Source organism: Mustela lutreola, chromosome 18, assembly GCF_030435805.1.
Source record: "Mustela lutreola isolate mMusLut2 chromosome 18, mMusLut2.pri, whole genome shotgun sequence".
Classification (NCBI taxonomy): domain Eukaryota; kingdom Metazoa; phylum Chordata; class Mammalia; order Carnivora; family Mustelidae; genus Mustela; species Mustela lutreola.
In genome coordinates this window covers 5823661-5843437 of record NC_081307.1, presented here as the reverse complement: position 1 = coordinate 5843437, position 19777 = coordinate 5823661, and the positions used below count along the sequence as shown (strand labels likewise).

Sequence of the window (19777 nt, the reverse complement as noted above, 5' to 3'; positions counted from 1 at the left end):
ACCCCGGTACCATGACCTGAGCCGAACTCAGAGGCTCTAACCCACTGAGCTACCCAGGCACCCCCTTTCCTTCACTTTTAAAAAGGGAACAGCCTGTGCTCCATATCACTCGGCATCAGGGAAATACAAATCAAAACCACAATGAGATATCACCTCACACCATCAGAATGGCTAAAATCAACAAGTCAGGAAATGACAGATGCTGGCGAGGATGCGGAGAAAGGGGAACCCTCCTACACTGCTGGTGGGAATGCAAGCTGGTGCAGCCACTCTGGAAAACAGCATGGAGGTTCCTCAAAATGTTGAAAATAGAACTGCCCTATGACCCAGCAATTGCACTACTGGGTATTTACCCTAAAGATACAAACGTGATCCAAAGGGCACGTGCACCCGAATGTTTATAGCAGCAATGTCCACAATAGCCAAACTATGGAAAGAACCTAGATGTTCATCAACAGATGGATGGATCAAGAAGATGTGGTATATATACACAATGGAATACTATGCAGCCATCAAAAGAAATGAAATCTTGCCATTTGCGACAACATGGATGGAACTAGAGCGTATCATGCTTAGCGAAATAAGTCAAGCAGAGAAAGACAACTATCATATGATCTCCCTGATATGAGGAAGTGGTGATGCAACATGGGGGCTTAAGTGGGTAGAAGAAGAATCAATGAAACAAGATGGAATTGGGAGGGAGACAAACCATAAGTGACTCTTAATCTCACAAAACAAACTGAGGGTTGCTGGGGGGAGGGGTGTTGGGAAAAGGGGGTGGAATTATGGACATTGGGGAGGGTGTGTGCTTTGGTGAGTGCTGTGAAGTGTGTAAACCTGGTGATTCACAGACCTGTACCCCTGGGGATAAAAATAAATGTTTATTAAAAAAAAAAAAAAAGGGAACAGCCTGGGTGTCTCAGTCGGTTTAGCAGTGGACTCTTGATTTTGGCTCAGGTTATGATCAAAGGGTTGTAAGACAGAGCCCCCTGTCCAGTTCCTCATTAGGCATGGAACCTGCTTAAGAGTCTCTCTCTGTCTCTCCTTTCCCCCAATTCCTGCACATACTCTCTCTCTCAATAAACAAACAAACAAATAAGTAAATAAATAAATAAAGGAACAGATGTCGGCCACTAAATTTCCTGGCCATAGTGAACACCTCAGATTACATTTTTATCTGGTCTTTCTTTTCCATGGGAGGCACACTTTCACCTTCAGGCCTCTTACATAATGTGGAATAATACAATTATGACATCTGGTTCCACGACTAAGAAACTGAAACCTGTATAGTTGATTTCCAAACCTTCCAGGTCTGGAAACTGCTGAAAAATCTGAAGATTTCCCCTACTCAGCTGCCCCGAGTAAGAATTATGCTGACCTAAACCTGGATTTAAAATGAGTAACTTTAGAACACCCAGCTAAACCCATCTATGACCAAAACCTAAAGTGTCCTTTTCTGATGTAGATACTCAAGGACATAGATTCTAATTTAGTAAGTTGTCTGACCATGAAAATCTTACCTATTAGTAAGTTTATCTTACTTAGCACTGAAAAGATGTAAGGAAACGAAATCTATTATTTCAACTTTATCCATTGTCAGGGAAATAAAATTAGAGGTCTGAAACTCATCTACTTCAAGGTTATTATAGAATCTTTTTGTTAGAACAGAAATAAGTTCGGTGGTGATGGTTTTGGAAATCAAAAAGAGTAAAGTGCACATGTTATCCTGTTAGGTGTCTTTAGAAGAAAGGGCACTTAAATAAGGGAGAGAAAAGACATAGATCTCTGGAGAGTATAATAGCACCAGAGGCTGTGGGTAGAGCTTTGAACTACTTCTGTCCTGAGCTTGAAATATCACCAACATTTCCAAAAGCTAGCTTTATAGATTTTGATTTGTATTTGACTACTCAGCATGAAATGGGCTGAGATTTCTCTGTGACCCTAAAAGCTATAGAAAAACACACATTTTCTATTTGCTGTTAAGGACTATTAAGAGTGACAGATATACATGACTATAATGATAGTTATGTAAATTTATATTCTGACTGAAGTCCAGATTCTGGCTGTATTTGGCTATTCTTAACACAACATAGAATGGTCTAGACGATATTAACTCAAAGAAAAAAAAAACACACAAAAATCTTCAAAATGTTTATCATTAAGTTATAACTTAAAGATTAGTGGCCTAAGCTTAAAGAGATGTTATCTTCATACACAGAGATCATTTGTTTCCTGAGAAAACCCTTCCAATTCTGAAAGATCGGGCATTTATCAAACACCACGACTCGACGTTGATTTAATCAGCTAATGCTGACATTAGCCAGAATCTAGTATGAGCACATACATGCCTGAGTAGAAAGAATATACTTTTAAAATGATAAAAAAATGAAAACAGGAAAGAAAAATAAATTCATGTACTCAGAATGATAAAGAAACTCTATCCAGGGAGTCTCAAAGAATGTTAGGATAGTGATTTTTGGAAATTCAGCCAGGATGATTCTTCAATTTATTTTTTTTCAAGGTTTATAATTCATGGTGTTTGGAGCTAAATGTGCTAATTACAGATGTTTGACAAAATGCAACTTGTAATCAGAGCTGGATAAAGCAGAAAACCTGAGTGGAGCTAAGGTGTAAAGACCACATGTAATAGGGGATATTCAGATAATGTTCTCTCTGGAGTTGAGAGATTATATATCAAGTTTGAAACTGTTCTATAAAATGAGTACCCAGAGAAGGCAGAAAGCATGTGAGCACAAGAGACTCATAATGAGGACATTCTTGGAAGGCCTCTCTCAGATCACTCTTTATATCTAACTGTCTGATTAAGCTAAGTTTGGGTTCTAAACACTGAGCAGACTTGCACTTGTGTCTGAGTGCAGAAGCCCCAATCCTGGGCAAGAAAGGAGAGTTTGCTACCAAGAATTCTGGGACAATTTTGCACAAACAGTACTTGGAACTGAAGTACTAAATGTTACCTCAACATTCACCTACCCATTCATTGAGGCATATTTCAAATGCAATTTCATTAATATGAAATAAAATGAACACTTATTGACACAAAAAATCATGTCAAGTACTGTACTGTCTATACACTTTAGTATTTTTTGCTATTGCTGTTTTTTGTATTCTTAAAACTCAATTATTGTCCACCTGGGTGGCTCAGTCAGTTAAGCATCTGCCTTTGGCTCAGGTCATGATACTGGAGTCCCAGGATCGAGCCCCCCATCAAGCTCCCTGCTCAGTGGGAGTCTGCTTCTCCCTCTGATCCTTCTTCCTCCTGTGCTCTCTCTCACTCACTCTCTTCCTCTCTAAATAAAATCTTTTTAAAAAATTTAAAACCCCTCAATTCTCACTATAGTTTGTTAAGTTTTTTATTTTATTTTTTTAATAATCTGCTATATTTTCCTAATGTGGAAACTAAGTCACAGAAAGGCCTTTGAGTAACATGCTCAAGGTACAGAGTTAGCGGATGGTAGAGCAAGGATTGAACCCAGATGGTCTCATTCCCAAACCACTTCATGGCACTCACGTCACAAGCACATTTCCTAATGGTCACCAATCAGATGCAATGACTCCTTCCTCTGAATTCCAACATTTTGTACCTCTTACACTTAATATATCCTATGTGGTTCTTAAATGTAATTGCTTGACTACATGTTGCATCCCCTCAACTAGCTTTTAAACTTGATGAAATGTATAATTATCTCTGCCTCTCTTTCTGCTATCCCCAAGGCCTGTTTAATGTCCTGCACACAGTAGGTATTCAACAGATTCTGGTAATGGGATTGAATTAAATGGGGTGAGGGACTGATATGTCCAATCACTCACTACTACCCCAACTACACTATGGAAATCACAGCCAAGTGGACTTGCTCAATCCTGTCTTCCACACTGAAGAGAGATGGTAGATAGCTAAACAAGATAATGCAACCAAGGGCAAGTTTCCACTTTCATCTCATTTCCTCTCCCTACTTCCCCAACAAACCTGACCTAAATGAAGTGATATCTTTCATTTATGTAATCCAATTTCCTGGAATTTCATGTTTCAGGATAACCTTTAAGAGATTAGACAAATGCTGGCAAAACTCAATATTCTACTGAAGTCTGGCTAGAGTAAAAGTCAATGGCAGCTAGAGTTAGTTTACAAATGGACATACTCTCATTTCTAATGAACCCTGGTGAAATGTGAGAGAAGTAGTTATAGGAACTTACAGAAGACCCAGAAGGAGTGTGAGTCCAGAAGCTTCAACTACTCAGGTGAAGGGCCAAGGTTTACCTCAGAACCTTCCTGACTCTCTCTTACCTATTCTTATCTATTCTTATGCTTAAGAAGCCACTATGCTTAAGAAGCATTATGCACCATATTCATAACTTGGAATAAAGTTAAAAATAAATTTCTTTATCTTTTTATACAACCAACTTCAATCCCTTTTGTCCAAAGTCATAAGCATTTGACGAGTTCCTCTGTCTTTTGTTTAAGACCAGGCCTCCAGGACACCTCTCCTCTCATAGGGCTAACTCTTCAAGGATTTGTCAGCTTCTGGGCCACGGGGCAGCAGAGAAGGAAACACAAAAGAAAAATCATTTTACAGCCAATCTTCTGGCAGTTGAAAAATATGAAAAAAATTAAAGAAGCTTAAACCTCAACGTCATAAAATTAGAGAATGTTAGGAATGACAGAGACTTTGATGACTCCCATTTTCTGGCCCCTTCCTGTTTCGATGAAGACACTGAAGCTCAGTGAGGCGACATGGTTTGTTCACAACCACACAGAGAAAGAATGAATGGCTGCCACACACAACAGGGCAAACACATCTCCAAAACATTATGTTGAGCGAAAGAAGCCAGACAGAGAAGAATGCATAACATATTATATTCCACTAAGTTCTGGTGCAGGTCAAACTAAGCTGTGGGGACAGAAATCAGTGTTTGGCTGGGTGGATGGGGGGGGGTGGCGAGCCTAAAAGGGGCCCACGAGAACTTTTGGTGGTTATGAAAATCCTATTCTGTACTTTGATTGGCTGCTAGTGACGTGGTGGACACAAGTGTCACAACGCATCCATTGTACCCCTTCAATCTATTAATCTTGTATGTAAATTGAGTCTCAACAGATTGATTTAAATTTTTTTGAAGATTTTATTTATTTATTTGACAGAGATCACAAGTAGGCAGAGAGGCAGGCAGAGAGAGACGAAGGGAAGCAGGCTCCCTGCAGAGAGCCCGATGCGGGGCTTGATCCCAGGACCCTGGGACCTGATCTGAGCTGAAGGCTGAGGCTTTAACCCACTGAGCCACCCAGGTGCCCCGACTGATTTAATTTTTGTTGTTGTTGTTATTGTTGTTATTAACTTCCCAGGGTGTGAGACGTGGTGCTGACCTGGGGACTTTAGCTATATGTCTTGCAGGCCAGGCCTGCTGGGCTGCACCACTCTCCTTCTAGTTCTTTTTCTTCTCCATGCAAATCCACTCTTTGGAACCAAGTCTTGGTGACTGGTCCTGGACAAATCACTGAAGCAGCATAACAAAGACAATTCCACAATTGTCTCCATAATAGTCTCCACAATTAAATCTAAGACACTAAACTATCAGCTAGCAACTTCTCTGGAGACAGCCATGATTTATGCAAATTTCAGGCAGGACAAAATAATGATTATCAGTCTCCCTGAAAAGGAGGGGGCTGGTAAATGAGGGAGCTAAAGAATATTGGGTACCAGTGGTAATTCTAGAAGCAATATGAAAGAATGAAAGTGCTCCCTATTTAGTTCTTCTCAAGCCTGCAAGGGCCTAATCTAGTCACATACAGTAATTATAATGTATCCCTAGGTATGGCGTATATAGCAAAAGCATGCAAGTGAGACTTGGAAAAATAGAGCTTTCAGGATTGTGCATTAGTGCTATATATAGTGAGATGTATAGCTTTTCTCTGGCTTCTCTGGAATTCTCTCTATAGGCTGTTGTGTCTTCTATTTTTTTTTTTTTAATTTTCAGCATAACAGTATTCATTATTTTTTCACCACACCCAGTGCTCCATGCAATCTGTGCCCTCTATAATACTCACCACCTAGTACCCCAACCTCCCACCCCCACGCCACTTCAAACCCCTCAGATTGTTTTCAGAGTCCATAGTCTCTCATGGTTCACTTCCCCTTCCAATTTGTATCTTCCTTTTCAGAAGTTGAACTCTGTTTCATCAGAGGCCTTCCTCAAGGAAGGAAGGGCTCCTGACAGTAGTGGATTTGAATGTTCTGCCTATTAAAAACAGGGCTAGAACATCTCTGACCCACAGGCCTGCCACAACCCTGTCCCTCATGCCTGCAGCAGGCTCCCTGGTTTTGCTTTTGTTTTAATTTAAATTCAATTAGCCTACATCTAATACATCATCAGTTTCAAATGTAGAGTTCAATAAATCATCAGTTGTGTATAATACTCATTGCTCACCCCATCACAGGCCCTCCTTTCTGCCCATCACCCAATTACCCCATCCCCCCATCCACCTCCCTCTAGCAACCCTCAGTTTCTTTCCTAGAGTTAAGAGTCTCTCCTGGTTTGTCTCCCTCTCTGATGACTTCCCATTCAGTCTCTCTTCCCTTACCCCATGATCCTCTGTGCTGTTTCTTATATTCCACATGTGAGTAAAACTATAGAATTATTGTCTTTCTCTGATTGCCTTATTTCCTTCAGCATAATACCCCTCAGTTCCATGTCAGTGTAAGTGTTAAGTATTCATCCTTTCTGATGGCTGAGTCATATTTCACTGTGTATATATCCACCACATCATCTTTATCCATTCCTCTGTCAATGGACATCTCTGTTCTTTCTACAGTTTGGCTCTTGTGGACATTGAGCAAGATTTACAGTGCCTGGGATTCCCTTTGGCTAGAAAGGCTTGGTGACACTCCATAAGCCCCACTTTCTAGAAGAGCCATTTTGCACAGCCAGAGTCATAATGTGGGATAAGCAAATCAGTTGCCTTAGGTTCTAGATTTCACCCTTGATTCTAAGCTTTTCCTAGCAACTTATAAGTTATCAGCTGAAGGGAAATAACTTGACCCTCTTTGGGAAAGGTGGCTCTTTTTAAAGCCTGTCATAAGCCCTGCTTATCCCAGCTATTATTGGTTATATATATATGTATACATACATATACATATATAAAACATAATTATATATATATACACACACACACATATATATATATACACACACAAATATATGTGTGTGTGTGTGTGTGTGTATATTTTATGTTTTTCAGAAAAGAAAACTTTCTTATGAAAAAAATATAGCACAATACCAAAGTCCCAAACCTTCTGATTATTGAAATTCTTGGTCAGGGGCACCTGGGTGGATCAGCTGGTTGAATGTCTACCTTTGGCTCAGGTCATGATCTCAGGGTCCTGAGAATGGAGGTCCATATCAGATTCCCTGCTCAGCACGAAGTCTGCTTTGGATCTCTTTCTCTCCCTCTTCCTCTAACCCTCCCCCACTCGTGTGTTTGCACTCTCTAGCTCTCTCAAATAAATATAATCTTAAAAAAAAAATTTGGTTAGTGCCAATAAACCACATTGAAAATTCCACAAAAAATATCTAGATCTTTAGCCTTTGGAGACATCCATGCATTAATTTCTTCATTTATTTGTTTGCTTCTAAATATTTCTTGGGGCTTTAAACTACTTTTATTTATTAAAAGTACAGACAGTTTTTGATGGTTGCCATATTTGTAAAACTATCTTATTTATTATTGTACACTCCTCAGATAACTAACTGCTATCCTAAATGCAGGAACTAAATTCCAAGGAATTTAAAACAAACATATTCCTGGGCGCCTGGGTGGCTCAGTGGGTTAAAGCCTCTGCCTTCTGCTCAGGTCATGATCCCAGGGCCCTGGGACTGAGCCCTGCAACGGGCTCTCTGCAAAGCAGGGATCCGGCTTCCCTTCCTCTCTCTCTGTCTGCCTCTCTGCCTACTTGTGATATCCTACTTGTAATATCTGTCAAATAAATAAATAAAATCTAAAAAATAAAAAATAAAACAGCCATATTCCAGCTCTGAAAATTAGTCTAAATCTCCATTCAATTACCCAATTATTTATTTCACTTAAGAAATAAATGAATATGATGGGAAAATGAACAATATGAAGATTTTGGGAAAAGTCTGGGAAAAACTGCAGAGAAAGCAATGGATATTGGCATTCAAAGCTTCTTTTCAAAGAAGAACATTTAGAAATTTCTACTAACTTTTGGTCAGCCTGATTTATTCTCTTAGACACTTGTGTCTCATTTTCAACCAACTGAAGTATCAAAGTAAGTAATGACAACTTTTATATCCATTATTTCTAGGTAATATAATGTTCTGAGGCTTGAAGTGTTCCCTAAACTCAAATTTAAGCCCATTATGGGAGAATTGTTCATTAGTCTATGGTATGTACTCATGTGCCTTTAAATTTCATTTTAATCATTTGTACTAATTGACAGACTATATCCCCTGGAAACCCTGAAAAATCTACTAATAGGCAATTGCTTCATATGTCAGTATGATCATTTGCATTTCTAAACCTTTAATATCATTAGATACTTAGTATTTTTCTTCTTATTTAATTGTGGAGCAAAATTTGACTGCCATTTTGCTGTTTATGATATTTGCCAAAAAAGAAAAAGTCTCTTTAATACTAGTAAAAAGCAATATGATAATAATGGTATTATTTAATTATTATTATAATAGTAATAGTACTAATGGCTGATAATCTGACTTCTACTCCTGGGTCTGCCAACCATATTTCTGGGGTCTTGGATAAGTCACTGCTGTGAATCTCAGTTTTCTCACATTTGGCCATTAACAGGGATGCCATGTGTATTATATATAGTAACACTTTCAAAGCATTTTAATTTGTTGCTATACCCCAGTTGCACAGAAGTTTCACTTCCAGTTAACAGTGGTGGCACCCTTGCCATATCCACCATCATCATTGTCATTGTCATTGTCATCATTACTGGCATAGAAAAGGAAGAAGGTACCCGGAAAAACACGACTTAGGGATACTTATGGAACAAGGTAAGTAGATTTCACAATGTATTCATTTCCCAGGGCTACCCTAAAAAAGGCACCACAAACTGGGTGGCTTATTTTCAGTTCTAGAGGATAGAAGTCTGAAATCAAGGCATCAGCAGCTCCTTCCAAAGCTCTAGAAGAGAATCCTTCCTTGCTGTTTCCAGCCCCTGCTGGCTCCTGGTGTTCCCTGGTTTGTAGAGAGAATCGCGGTCTCTGCCTCTGTCTCTGCCTGCTTCTCAGTGTGTCCCAATATCCCTTCCTTTCCTTTCATAAATTCACCATGCATCAGATCCAGGGTCCACCCTAAATCCAGAATGATTTCATCTTGAGATTCTTAACTGTTTATATCTGCAAAGACACTATTTACAAAAAAGTTCACCTTCTGAGCTCCTGGACATAATGTTGAAAGAACATTGCTAGCTCCAAGGAATGCTGAAGGCTGACTGGGGACCTGTGTTGAAAAGAACGTTAAGGTTGAAGTCAGGATTAGTAGAGAGGAATACCAGGATCATGAGCAAGGTATGGAAAGTGGACACACACTTGACATGTTCTTGTCATCACTAAGTACTTATTACAAAGGAATTGAGACCTAAAGAAGATTTGTCACCGTCCCTGGTCACTCAGTGGCAAAGTTGTATTAGAAATAAAATCTCCTGACTCAAAATTCAGTGCTCTTTTCACTACAAAATTTAATAATCTCTCATCTCAACACCTCTCTAGAAGTTATTACTAAAAATATAAATATAAGACCTTGAAAATTACTGACACCTTAATACTTACATTGATTTAATCGGTCAGATTAGGGTCATTAAGAACCATTTGGCTGACTTCCAGTTCCAGCTCTGATACTGTACAAACCTTTCACTTGAGAAAAAAATAAAAGCTGGATAAAATTTAAAGGGAAAGGGTGCCTGAGTGGCTCAGTGGGTTAAGCAACTCCCTTCAGCTCAGGTCATGATCTCAGAGTCCCAGGATCGAGTCCCACATTGGGCTCCCAGCTCCACAGGGAGTCTGCTTCTCCCTCTGACCTTCTCTTCTTTCATGCTGTCTCTCATTCTCTCTCAAATAAATAAATAAAATCTTTCAAAAAAATTTAAAGGGAAAACCGTGAAAGCTTTGAAGAATTGGGGGCAGCAGATGTCAGTATACTTTAAGGAAAGTATTACTAGTAATGAACGACATTTCATGATGACAAAAGGTGATAAAAAGGGCCAATTTAAGGAATATTTTGAAAAGTTCTTAAATTTGTAAACATCTAATAGTGTACCTTTAAATATATAAATAAAAGAAATAGAATTAAAAGGACACCCAGGCAAATGCATACCTACAGTAAGAAGTTTTTTTTTTTAAGTCTTTCTATTTCTCATGAATGTAATAAGCAGACAAAAAATCAGTAAGGACATTGAATATTGAACAAGATTTAAAAACTTGACCTAATTGATATATAGAACCATTTATCCAATTACTGAAAAAGGCACATTCTTTTCAAGGGAACATGAAGTTTTACCAAAATTGAACATTTACCTGGGGCATAGAGCAAGTCTACACAAATTTTAGGAGATTGAAATCATTTAGAGTATGTCCTCTGACCAGAGGGGAATCCAGGTATAAATTAATCCCCCAAAATATAAATAGAAAAAGCCCCTACATATTAAGTGGTAAGCAGAGCACTTCTAAATAGTCATGAGTAGAAGAACTTACACTAAAAATCAGAGAGTAAGTTGAAATAAATAATAATAAAATATAGTACCTAATAAAACCTCTAGGATACAAAAAATAACTTGTGGGTTGTAGCTAAATCAATGTGGTAAGGGACATTGAGAGCCTGAAATCCATATATTAGGAGAAAGGAAACAGTGGAAAATTGATGATCTATACTTTCCTGTGAGGAAGCCAGGGGGAAATGCAAATTAAATCCACAGGGAGTAGAAAGAAAAGAATTTTTTAAATGGCAGAAAAGAACTATTCTCAGAGAAAATCAACAAACCCCAGCATTCATTCATCAAAAAGACTAATAAGGATTGACAAACTTCTAATAAAAATGGTCACACATTTTTTAAAAAAGGAAGAGACAAATAATATTAGGAATGAGAAATATCCTACAGAAAATTATAAATAAAAAAAGGGGTATCATGAACAACTTTATACCAATACATTTAAAAATATAGATAAACTGGCAAATTCATTGACAAATAACTAATTTAAAATCGATACAAGAAGAAATAGAGAATATGGGCTTGTTTCATTGAAGAAATTAATTTTTTTTCATAATATAATTTATTTTTTACTTTTTTATAAACATATAATATATTTTTATCCAAAGGGGTACAGGTCTGTGATTCACCAGGTTTACACACTTCACAGCACTCACCATAGCACATACCCTCCCCAATGTATATAACCCCACCCCCCTTCTCCCAACCTCCCTCCCCCTAGCAAACCTCAGTTTGTTTTGTGAGATTAAGAGTCACTTATGGTTTGTCTCCCTCCCAATCCCATCTTGTTTCATTTATTCTTCTCCTACCCCCTTAACCCCCCATGTTGCATCTCCACTTCCTCATATCAGGGAGATCATATGATAGTTGTCTTTCTCCGATTGACTTACTTCGCTAAGCATGATACCCTCTAGATCCATCCACGTCGTCGCAAATGGCAAGATTTCATTTCTTTTGATGGCTGCATAGTATTCCATTGTGTATATATACCACATCTTCTTGATCCATCCATCTGTTGATGGACATCTAGGTTCCTTTCCTAGTTTGACTATTGTGGACATTGCTGCTATAAACATTCGGGTGCACGTGCCCCTCCAGATCACTACGTTTGTATCTTTAGGGTAGATACCCAGTAGTGCAATTGCTGGGTCATAGGGTAGTTCTATTTTCAACATTTTGAGGAACCTCTATGCTGTTTTCCAGAGTGCTTGCACCAGCTTGCATTCCCACCAACAGTGTAGGAGGGTTCCCCTTTCTCCGCATCCTTGCCAGCATCTGTCATTTCCTGACTTGTTAATTTTAGCCATTCTGACTGGTGTGAGGTGATATCTCATTGTGGTTTTGATTTGTATTTCCCTGATGCCGAGTGATATGGAGCACTTTTTCATGTGTCTGTTGACCATCTGTATGTCTTCTTTGCAGAAATGTCTGTTCATGTCTTCTGCCCATTTCTTGATTGGATTATTTGTTCTTTGGGTGTTGAGTTTGCTAAGTTCTTTATAGATTTTGGACACTAGCCCTTTATCTAATATGTCATTTGCAAACATCTTCTACCATTCTGTCAGTTGTCTTTTGGTTTTGTTAACTGTTTCCTTTGCTGTGCAAAAGCTTCCTATCTTGATAAAATCCCAATAGTTCATTTTTGCCTTTGGCGATGTTCCTAGGAAGAAGTTGCTGCGGCTGAGGTCAAAGAGGCTGCTTCCTGTGTTCTCCTCAAGGATTATGATGGATTCCTTTCTCACACTGAGGTCCTTCATCCATTTTGAGGCTATTTTCGTGTGTGGTGTAAGGAAATGGTCCAATTTCATTTTCCTGCATGTGGCTGTCCAATTTTCCCAACACCATTTATTGAAGAGGCTGTCTTTTTTCCATTGGACATTCTTTCCTGCTTTGTCAAAGATTAGTTGACCATAGAGTTGAGGGTCTATTTCTGGGCTCTCTATTCTGTTCCATTGATCTATGTGTCTGTTTTTGTGCCAGTACCATGCTGTCTTGATGATGACAGCTTTATAATAGAGCTTGAAGTCCGGAATTGTGATGCCACCAACTTTGGCTTTCTTTTTCAATATTCCTTTTGCTATTCAAGGTCTTTTCTGGTTCCATATAGATTTTAGGATTATTTGTTCCATTTCTTTGAAAAAAATGGATGGTACTTTGAAAGGAATTGCATTAAATGTGTAAATTGCTTTAGGTAGCATAGACATTTTCACAATATTTGTTCTTCCAATCCAGATCATGGAATATTTTTCCATTTCTTTGTGTCTTCCTCAATTTCTTTCATGAGTACTTTATACTTTTCAGAGTATAGATTCTTGGCCTCTTTGGTTAGGTTTATTCCTAGGTATCTTATAGTTTTGGGTGCAATTGTAAATGGGATTGACTCCTTAAATTCTCTTTCTTCTGTCTTGTTGGTGGTGTAGAGAAATGCGACTGATTTCTGTGCATTGATTTTATATACTGACACTTTACTGAATTCCTGTACAAGTTCTAGCAGTTTGGAAGTGGAATATTTTGGTTTTCCACATATAGTATCATGTTATCTGTGAAAAGTGGTAGTTCAACTTCTTCTTTGCCAATTTGGATGCCTTTTATTTCCTTTTGTTGTCTGATTGCTGAGGCGAGGACTTCTAGTACTATGTTGAATAGCAGTGGTGATAATGGACATCCTTGCCATGTTCCTGACATCCCTGCCATGTTCCTGACCTTAGAAAAGCTTTCAGTTTTTCTCCCTTGAGAATGATATTTGTGATGGGTCTTTCATAGTTGGCTTTGATAATATTGAGGTATGTGCCCTCTATCCCTACACTTTGAAGAGTTTTGATCAAGAAGGGATGCTGTACTTTGTCAAATGCTTTTTCAGCATCTATTGAGAGTATCATATGGTTCTTGTTCTTTCTTTTATTGATGTGTTGTATCACATTGATTGATTTGCAGATGTTGAACCAATCTTGCAGCCCTGGAATAAATCCCACTTGGTCGTGGTGAATAATCCTTTTAATGTACTGATGAATCCTATTGGCTAGTATTTTGGCAAGAATTTTCGCATCTGTGTTCATCAAAGATATTGGTCTACTGCTCTCTTTTTTGATATGATCCTAGTCTGGTTTTGGGATCAAGGTGATGCTGGTCTCATAAAATGAGTTTGGAAGTTTTCCTTTCATTTCTATTTTTGGAAGAGTTTCAGGAGAATAGGAATTAGTTCTTCTTTAAATGTTTGGTAGAATTCCCCCGGGAAGCCATCTGGCCCTGGGCTTTTGTTTGTTTGGAGATTTTTAATGACTGTTTCAATCTCCTTACTGGTTAAGGGTCTGTTCAAGTTTTCGATTTCTTCCTGGTCCAGTAGTGGTAATATATATGTCTCTAGGAATGCATCTATTTCTTCCAGATTGTCAAATTTGTTGGCATAGAGTTGCTCATAGTATGTTCTTATAATTGTCTGTATTTCGTTGGTTTTAGTTGTGATCTCTCCTCTTTCATTCACGATTTTATTTATTTGGGTCCTTTCTCTTTTCTTTTTGATAAGTCTGGCCAGGGGGTTATCAATCTTATTAATTCTTTCAAAGAACCAGCTCCTAGTTTCGTTGATTTGTTCTATTATTTTTTTTGGTTTCTATTTCATTGATTTCTGCTCTGATCTTTATGATTTGTCTTCTCCTGCTGGGTTTAGGGTTTCTTTCTTGTTCTTTCTTAAGCTCCTTTAGGTGTAGGGTTAGGTTGTGTACCTGAGACCTTTCTTGTTTCTTGAGAAAGGTTGTACCACTATATATTTTCCTCTCAGGACTGCCTTTGTTGTGTCCCACACATTGTGTTTTCATTATCATTTGTTTCCATGAATTTTTTCAATTCTTCTTTAATTTCCCGGTTGGCCCATTCATTCTTCAGAAGGATGCTGTTTAGTCTCCATGTATTTGGGTTCTTTGCAAACTTCCTCTTGTGGTTGAGTTCTAGCTTCAGAGCATTGTGGTCTGAAAATATGCAGGGAATGATCCCAATCTTTTGATACTGGTTGAGATCTGATTTAGGACCAAGGATGTGATCTATTGTGGAGAATATTCCATGTTCACTAGAGAAGAATGTGTATTCTGTGGCTTTGGGATGAAATGTTCTGAATATATCTCTGATGTCTATCTGGTCCAGTGTATCATTTAAGGCCTTTATTTCCTTGGATGATCTGTCCATTTCAGTGAGGGGAGTGTTAAAGTCCCCTACTATTATTGTATTATTATTGATGTGTTTCTTTGATTTTATTATTAATTGGTTTATATAGTGGGCTGCTCCCATGTTAGGGGCATAGATATTTAAAATTGTTAGATCTTCCTGTTGGACGGATCCTTTGAGTATGATATAGTGTCCTTCTTCATCTCTTATTATAGTCTTTGGCTTAAAATCTAATTGATCTGATATAAGGATTGCCACTCCTGGTTTCTTCTGATGTCCATTAGCATGGTAAATTGCTTTCCACCCCCTCACTTTAAATCTGGAGGTGTCTTCGAGCTTAAAATGAGTTTCTTGTAGGCCACATATAGATGGGTTTTGGTTTTGTATCCATTCTGATACCCTGTGTCCTTTAATTGGGACATTTAGCCCATTAACATTCAGGGTAACTATTGAAAAATATGAATTTAGTGCCATTGTATTGCCTGTAAGGTGATTGTTACAGTATATTGTCTCTGCTCCTTTCTGATCTACTACTTTTAGGTTCTCTCTTTGCTTAGAGGACCCCTTTCAATATTTCTTGTAGAGCTGGTTTATTGTTTGCAAATTCTTTCAGTTTTTGTTTGTCCTGGAAGCTTTTAATCTCTCCTTCTATTTTCAATGATAGCCTAGCTGGATATAGTATTCTTGGCTGCATGTTTTTCTCATTTAGTGCTCTGAATATATCATGCCAGCTCTTTCTGGCCTGCTAGGTCTCTGTGGATAAGTCTTCTGCCAATCTAATATTTTTATCATTGTATGTTACAGACGTTTCCTGGGCTGCTTTCAGGATTTTCTCTGTCACTAAGACTTGTAAATGTTACTATTAGGTGACGGGGTGTGGGCCTTATTCTTATTTATTTTGAGGGGCGTTCTCTGTACCTCCTGGATTTTGATGCTTGTTCCCTTTGTCATATTAGGGAAATTCTCTCCAATAATTCTCTCCAATATACCTTCTTCGTCTCTCTTTCTTTCTTCTTCTTCTGGAATCCCAATTATTCTAATGTTGTTTCATCTTATGGTGTCACTTATTTCTCGAATTCTCCCCTTATGGTCCAGTAGATGTTTGTCCCTCTTTTGCTCAGCTTCTTTATTCTCTGTCATTTTTCTTCTATATGGCTAATTCTTTCTTGTGCCTCATTTATCCTAGCAGTGATAGCCTCCATTTTTGATTGCACCTCATTAATAGCTTTTTTGATTTCAACTTGGTTAGATTTTAGTTCTTTTATTTCTCCAGAAAGGGCTTTTATATCTCCCAAGAGGGTTTCTCTAATATCCTCCATGCCTTTTTCGAGCCCAGCTAGAACCTTGAGAATCATCATTCTGAACTCTAGATCTGACATATCAGCAATGTCTGTATTAATTAGGTCCCTGGCCTTTGGTACTGCCTCTTGATCTTTTTTTTTTGTGGTGAATTTTTCCGCCTTGTCATTTTGTCCAGATAAGAGTATATGAAGGAGCAAGTAAAATACTAAAAGGGTGGCAAATACCCCAGGAAAATATGCTTTAACCAAAGATGAGATCCCAAATCGTGGGGGGGAGGGCAAGAAAGGGGATAAAAAGAGGTTCAGAAAAAAAAAATAAACAATTTAAAAAAGAAGACAAATAAAGAAAAAATATTAAAAAGAAAGAAATATATATATATATATATATATATGAGATAAACTAGTTAAAAAAGAGAAGGGTAAAAGTTAAAAAAACATTTAGCAGAAGAAGAAAACAAAATTGAAAAAAAATTAAATTAAGTGAGAGACTAAAGAATCATGGGGAGAAAGCTATGAGTTCTGTGCTTTGCTTTCTCCTCCTCTGGAATTCCGCTGCTCTCCTTGGTATTGGACCTGCACTCCTTGGTAGGTGAACTTGGTCCTGGCTGGATTTCTCGTTGATCTTCTGGGGGAGGGGCCTGTTGTAGTGACTTTCAAGTGTCTTTGCCCCAGGCAGAATTGCACCACCCTTACCAGGGGCCGGGCTGAGTAATCCGCTCGGGTTTGCTTTCGGGAGTTTTTGTTCCCTGAGCGCTTTCCGTAGAGTTCCGGAGGACGGGAATGAAAATGGCGGCCTCCCGGTCTCTGGCCCAGAGGAGCCGAGCGCCCGGGACCCCACTCCTCAGTGTGCCCTCAGAGAATAGCGCCCAATTACTCCCATCTCCCTGGACTCCGGCCACGCTCTGAGCTCACCCAGGCTGCAACCAGTTCAAGGTAACCCCGAGCTGGGAGCTCACTCTTCGGCTCTGTCTCTGTAGCCGGCTTCCCCGTTCTAATACCTGCAAGCTCTGCGACACTCAGACACCCCCGATCCTTCTGTGACCCTGCGGGACCTGACGCCACGCTGACCCCGCGTGGGCTTCACCCTGGTTTAGCCTCTGGAGCAATGTCCCTCAGTGGAACAGACTTATAAAAGTCCGGATTTTGTGCTCCGTTGTTCTGCCACTTGCCAGGAGCCGGCCCCTCCCCACACGGTCTATCTTCCCCTCGCTTTGGATTCACTTCTCCGCCAGTCCTACCTTTCAGAAAGTGGTTGTTTTTCTGTTTCTAGAATTGCTGTTCTTCTTCTCTTTGATCTGCCGATGGATTTGCAGGTGTTTGCAATCTTTAGATAAGCTATCGAGCTGATCTCCTGCTAGCTGAAGTAGTCTCAGCCTGCTACTTCTCCACCATCTTGACTCCACCAAGAAATTAAATTTTTAATAAAAATATTCCCACAGTATAGTCACCATAGCTTCCCAATGAATTCTTCCTAAAATTATTTATTTATTTTTAAAGATTTTATTTATTTATTTGAGAGGGAGAGAGAGAGCACAAGCACAGGGAGTGGCAGGCAGAAAGAGAAGCAGGTTCCCCGCCGAGTAAAGAGAGCTCAATGGGGGACTCATTCCCAGCACCCTGGGATCATGACCTAAGCAGGAGGCAGATCCCTAAATGACTGAGACACCCAAGCATCCCCTTCCCAATATTTAAATAAGAAGTAATAGCAGTTTACTACAAACTCATTCAGGGTTTAGAAAAGAGGGAAAACCTCTCAACTTGTTTAATGATATTAGCATAAATTTGATGCCAAAACTAACAGGGAGATTACAGAAAATCATGGAAGAATCTGTCTTAGAAACACACACACACACACACACACACCCCACACAATATCCCTTAGCTATAAGGGCAGATGAAACAGTCATGTGGCAAGGGCTTTTTGCCCTCAATTCACTCATTAGAAAGAGAGCAACCTTGTGCTTACTGTGGTAGGGACAAGTATCTTGTTTACTGGAAAGAAGGCAGCATTGGTAGGAGATGAACCTTTCTAAAGTCACTCATATTTATTAAAGCCACCAGGAAAGTAATGCTTTCTTTTTCAAAATTCATCATTATACTCTACTGGCAGTCCTCCATGCCAGGCCTGTCTGTAGTAACTCAGAGAGATGGGAGAAGCAGAAGCCTGAGTCAGACACTGCTAAGTTCAGTCCTGGTTCTGCCAGTTTTGGCAAGGGGATGTTCAATTAGTTCTTTGGTCTCCCTTAGCCTTCGTGCTCTTGTATAAAATAATGGGTTAATGCTATTTATCTGAAGGTAGTTCAGGGGATTCAGTGAGAGGATGGATGTGAAAAGGCCTGTACCCATGGAGAGGCAGAGAGTCTCCTGAAGCTGGAGATACTATATGCAAGACATATTTACGGAATTTGTGCCACTTAAAGTCATTATTCTCTACCATTTTCTATTTATTAACAGCAATAAACACATGTTCCTAAAAGACTTTCACTGACTGTTGCAGCTACCTGAAATGCATCTCTGTGTCCATCAGATGCCTATGGGTTAGAACACATTTGGTGCCTCTTACAACGTGCTAGTTAGAGAAACAATGGATAGACTGTCTGGGGTAGGTCAGCAGTGTCAGTATTCAATACAAGCATTCAGGGTGCCCCACAACAAATCAGAGAAAAATCTTCTTTTTTGAAGAATTACCTTGATAAAATCCTCTGGGGGCGGATTAGAGTACTAGCAAGTCATGAAAGGGGCTTTGACTCATGAGAAGGCATAAACTGAGGGAAGTCTGAGAGGCCATCACTAACTTGGGGCTTAAATTTCCTCACCTACTCTAGACCCCTGAAACCTCTATCTTTATAATAGCTTTGCAAAAAAAAAAAAAAAAAAAAAATCCTTGTCTGGAAAGCACCTTCCTCATACACCTGCATAGAAAATTGTTACTAGTTCTTTTAGAATCACACACTCATTCCATCAAAAATATTTATGAAGCCCTTCATACGTACTGAGTACCAACAAGACACCAAGCTTGTTAGGATGGTGAGCAAAATCAGACCACAACCTCATTTATGTGTTCAAGCTCAGGCTCTGTACAGATGTTCCTGTCAGTCTTGCCCTGGTTATTCCCTCCTGGGTTCTCAAAGCTCTGGGTGTTCACAATATTATAGAACAATCCCTGTGCTCACATGACTATTTCCCCAGCCTGGAAGGGAGCTAGCTCTGCAAGAGAAAGATCTAATTCAGTTCAGCTTTTCTTCCCCAGGGCACACCTCAGAGTCTGACATGTAGTGGGCACTCGATAAATGTTTGTTGACTGAATCATTCATTATTCATGAGGTCTTGATACAGTAAAATCTGTTGAATGATTCTGGTAATGAATATGAGAGAAATCAAAACAATTATACTTAGGAAAATTACATATTTTTGAGGTTTTTTTTGTTTTTGTTTTTTCCTTTTTTATTAGATTTTCTCAGTAGTCCTAGCAGCGATTTTAAATACTTACAAAGCTAACATCACTGATCTTTTTTTAAAGATGCACAGTATAAATATAGTTGAAATTATGCCTGATAGCCT

General features: G+C 39.0%; 1 protein-coding gene across 1 annotated transcript in view; it reads right to left on the bottom strand.

Annotated features, from left to right (window-relative positions):
• ZMAT4 (zinc finger matrin-type 4) overlaps positions 1-19777 on the bottom strand; it is a 359613-nt gene that overhangs the window by 38689 nt on the left and 301147 nt on the right. The window lies entirely within an intron of this gene.